This window comes from Urocitellus parryii, chromosome 3 (genome assembly GCF_045843805.1).
Source record: "Urocitellus parryii isolate mUroPar1 chromosome 3, mUroPar1.hap1, whole genome shotgun sequence".
Lineage (NCBI taxonomy): Eukaryota > Metazoa > Chordata > Mammalia > Rodentia > Sciuridae > Urocitellus > Urocitellus parryii.
In genome coordinates this window covers 213101313-213106489 of record NC_135533.1, presented here as the reverse complement: position 1 = coordinate 213106489, position 5177 = coordinate 213101313, and positions in this window count along the sequence as shown.

Sequence of the window (5177 nt, the reverse complement as noted above, 5' to 3'; positions counted from 1 at the left end):
TCCTTCAGCAGTTTATTCAGGCCTTTTTTTAGACATGTCTTTTAGCTTGTTTCTCTTACTACTACTGCTACTCCTATTACTACTCCTACTACTACTGCTACTGCTACGTGCCCCAGCCTTAATAAAGCAGATAAAGCCCCAATGCACAAGTGCCACGTGGATCTTTCTCATAGGGTGTTTTACAGCTACGTGCCAACTCTCCCAAAATAAGGAGTTGTTTATCACAGGCCACGGCGCTTATCAGCGCCATCTTGTAATGGCGGCCACAGTACACAGAAACGGCTCACCACATATATCATCACCAGCCTCCCCAAAATTGTATGTCTTCTGGATGTGAGACTCAGATGTGACCCAGCTTAGTGTCAGTCTTGGAGTCCATTTCTATCACCAGTCACCCAGTCTCAGGCAGCACAGCTATTGTGAGGCCAGTACTTACAGATGAGGCTCTAGAACTTCTTCAGCACCAGAGACCTATGGGATGAACTAATTTTTCCACCTTCATTACCACCAGCTTCAATTTTGGAAGTGTGAGAACTGGGCATGATCCAGTTAAATACCAGCCTGGGTGGACAAGGGGCTGCCTTTGTTATTGGAGACAGGATCTTCTGGCTTGAAAACAGGAATGAGACCAAGTCCAATATTGTGGGCACACAGAGTCAAGCCTTTAATTAGGGCTTTACCAAAGGTGGACAGCACTGATTGAGGAATTAAGCTGTTTCACCAAGGCAAGATGTGGAAACTTATATTGGTTTTCTGGGATGAGGCAAAGTCCAATTAATTTCCAATAACCAGGGGCATGAATCCAAAAGATGTTTTTTTTTGTTGTTGTTTTTTTTTTTTTTCTTGCAAGAAACTAGAATACTGGGCCAACAGGAGGTTAAAGAAGAATAAAATAAAAGAAAAAAACAAAAAAAAAAAAAGAGGGGCAAGCCAGGCACAGGAGCACACACCTGTAATTCCAGTAACTTGGGAGCTTGAGAAAGAATTGTAAGTTCAAGGCCAGCCTGAGCAACTTAGCAAGACCAGTCTCAAAATAAAAAGGGCTGGATATGTGCCTCAGTGATAGAGTTCCCCTGGGTTCAATCCCCAGTACCAAAAACAAGAACAAAAACCAAGAAAAAAAATCATATATAAATTTTGATAAATCATAAAACAAACACCAATATAAATAGAGACATGATTTTTTAAAGTAGCATGTTGAATCTAGCAAAATGAAAAGGCTAATAGACCAATATGTACAAATTTACTTTATTCCAGTAATACATGTTGTTTTACCAACTGAAAATCAAAGAATGTATAGTTCATTTTGTTAACAGAATTAAGGATTTTTTAAAGACCCTGATACATGCAGAAAAGGCACTGGATAAAATCCAATATCAATTTGTGATTTTTAAAAAACATTTGACAATCCAGGAACAAAACAGAATTCCCTTAAATTGATAGAAGTTATCTATGAAAAATTACAAGTAGCATTATATTTAATAGTGAGATGTTGAATACTCTTTCATACAGGAACAAGGAAAAGATATTCAATTTCATGACCTCTATTCATTAAAAAGACAAGAAAAATAAATAAAAGGTTTAGAAACCTGGTGAGAATTACTTGAGTGAGTTAAATTTATGTCACTAGCTATAAAGCTGATGTAAGGAAAAGATATTGCAAAGGTATGTACTAATCCAAAAATTAAAAATTAAAAAATTTACAAAGCAAAACACACCACATATCTAGAAATAAATTAAACAAAGGCATTCAAGACCTCTAAAATTAAACTACAAAACACCTTCAGAAAAGTTAAAGACAACCTAGGTAAATGGATTGTTGCATCATGTTCATATTGAAAGATGCAATTCTGTAAAGATGTCAATTTTCCTTAGGTTATTCTATAAAATGGACCCAGAATATTTTTATAAAAATTAATAAATTCTAAAATCAGAATTTATTATTAGATTTCCAAAAATACTACAAAGCAATACAAATTAAGATAGTATGGTGCTGCTGCAAGGAAAGACAAACAAACCAAAAGACAGATTGCCTACCTAAGCAGAGGGAAAACATGATCTAGTGGATAAATCTATACACATACACCTGCATCCTACCTCACACCCTATCAAACAAACAAACAAACAAAATACTTGAAATGGACACCAACCTGAATACAAGAAGTCAAACAATGGTCTAGAAGAAAACACAAAATATATTCATTATATTGGTCTAGGCAAATACTTTATAAAGAACACTCAGATCTCTACTTATTTTTATATTCTGTAAAGACTGAGTGCAATTTTTAGCAATCTAAAAGACATATGGCATCTGACATTCTAAAAGGATTTCTAGGAACAAACACTGGGTAAGTTCCCAGACTTTGTATGTCCCGATGTCAGCATAAGGTGCAATATTGCCCCTATTTTGAGCCCCCACCTGCTCACAGCTGCCTCTCTCTCCTCTCCATGTGCATCATAACTGCCAGGGCTCTATGATTTAGGGGTACAAATTTTAACCTCAGTTTCTCAATGAGAAACTGGGAGCTGGTCCTAAACAAATCAGAGTATTAACATTCCCCTGACCATGGTGGACAAAATAATCAGATTCCATTTTTTTTAAATTATTAGTTGGTCAAAACATTACATAGCTCTTGACATATCATATTTCATACATTTGATTCAAGTGGGTTATGAACTCCCATTTTTACCCCGTATACAGATTGCAGAATCACATCGGTTACACATCCATGTTTTTACATACTGCCATACTAGTGTCTGTTGTATTCTGTTGCCTTTCCTATCCTCTACTATCCCCCCTTCCCTCCTCAGATTCCATTTTGATAATTATATTGGAACTGTTGAAAAAAGATGTCACTCTTCTCCCTGAAGCATTATCTTGGGAAGAATGCAGCACAGAACTTCTGAAGCCTACTGTGAAGAAAATATCCCAGCTGGAAGAAAAGACAATGCAAAAGGATGCACAGCCAAGACAAGGAGACAGACAAATGCACATCTTTTAGTCTCAAGATCCAGATTGAAGCTTAGTTATAGCCAAGGACTTTTTAGCAGCAAGGAAACACTTCAAAAGAAAAAAGAAAACAAAAATGGGTGAAATGCTTCACAAGGTAGCCTAATAAAGACATCCAAATAACCAATAAACACACCAAAAAGTACTCAAAATCACGACATATCAGGAAAATGCATATTTCAACAACAACAACACACACACACACACAAAAAAAAAACATACCACCACACACTCTGCTAAAGAGCTAAAGTTAGAAAGTGTGGGCCCAGTATGCGGAATAGCCAACACTCACATGCACTGTTGGGGACTTACTGGTGAAACCAACATTTTTGAAAATCTAAAGTATCTACCAAAATATCTACAATTCAAGTCTACCCTACCATTCAGTAATTGCATTCCCCACATATAGCATATACCAAGAGAAATAAGAGCAACCAAGTGACAAACCAGGCATTATGTTGAGTAAAAGAAGCCAAACATGTAACCGTACATTTTGTAGTTTTAACATTTATTTGAAAAGTGAGAAAAAGCACACTAAATCAAGCGTAATAAGAGTCAAAATCCTATTTCTTCTGTGGAGTGATTATTGAGAAAGGAGATGAATGAATTTCCTGGAAATGTGTCCACCAGGATGTATACATCTATATGAAATTACATCAAGCTGTACACAACTTGCACATTAGTGTATGTATACCTTAATAAACAGTAAAAAGTGATTAAGGGAAATGGTATAGTTATGCTTTTAAGAGATAAAATAAAATTTTCTAAAATATTTTATTTGTTAATAGACCTTTATTTTATTCATTTATTTATATGCTATGCTGAGAATGGAACAGTGCCTCATATATGCTACACAAATGCTCTACCACTGAGCCACAACACCACCCCTTAAAATACAATGTTTTAAAAAAGGGAAGGAGGAAGCAAAATGTACCTGAAACATCTCACAGCATTCCTCTTCTCGCATAAAGGCAGTAAAATCTTCCCTGTCTGAAGGTATCAAATATAAAACCTCCTCTACCAAAATAGGATGACACCTATCTGAGGCTTGCTTCAATTACAGTCAGGATAACTTCATTAACCACAGCTCTACTCACTTTGGGGACCATGGTAGGCTTGTATAGACAACAATCCCATAAGCAGAGTGAAGGATGGGACTGGACTGTGAGCATGATGACAATCCTTCCGCAAACTGGTGAACTCTAACAGGGCAGTGAAAGGGCCAGAGGAACTGCAATGAGAAGCAAAAATGCCAAAATGGCAATAACAGTGTTGAGAGCCACAGCCAAAGGGGCCCCAGCAAACTTCCAGCTGCCGGCTGATGATTGGCTCACAGCCTTCCCAGCAACATCTAGCTGATTGGCTCCTCCACGGAGCTGCTCATTGGGCTGTTTCCCTGCCCTTTCAGACCACGGAACTGCTCATTGGGGGACTTCTTTGGCACCGCCCACGCGACCCAGCCAATCAGCCTCAAGAGCAGGATTGTGGGAGGTGGTGAGGCTTATGTGGGTGAGAGGCTTATGGAAGCAGGTGGTAGCAATTGGGATCTGAGGGTTTTTTCCTGAGGAGCTGTTTTGCTTGGCGTTTGTAGTTCTAAAAATAAAGTTAGTTTCTTTTGACAAGTGGCTCCTGAATTGTGCCCAGACAGACTGCCGCAACAGAGCTTGCCAGAGAAATCTAAGTTGTGATTGGCCAGGATACAGGAGTTAATGGAGACGTTTGTGGAGGTGCAACCCCTGAGGAGACTGAGGTGAAGCACTTAACCTTCAGTTTTGAGCAAGTATGGATCAGTGCGTTCAATACTCAGAAAAATGAGCTGAAAACTGGGGCCCACAAGGTCGCTACACATCTGTCTACCTATATCATGGCCCTAATAAGCAGGCAATTGTAGCTCCTTCCCTAAAGCCTTTCAAACTTCTTGCAAAGTTATTTTAGAAAACTTATTACCTAGGATTAGAAGTGATTAAGGGAAATGTAGTCCACAGTTATATCCAAATTAATATAACACACTTTATTAACTTAAAACATTAGATCAAAATTCTAGCCATGAGGGCTGGGGTTGTGGCTCAGTAGTCAAGTGCTTACCTAGCATGTATGAGACACTGGGTTCGATTCTCAGCACCACATATAAATAAATAAAGATCCATCAACAACTGGAAAAAATTAA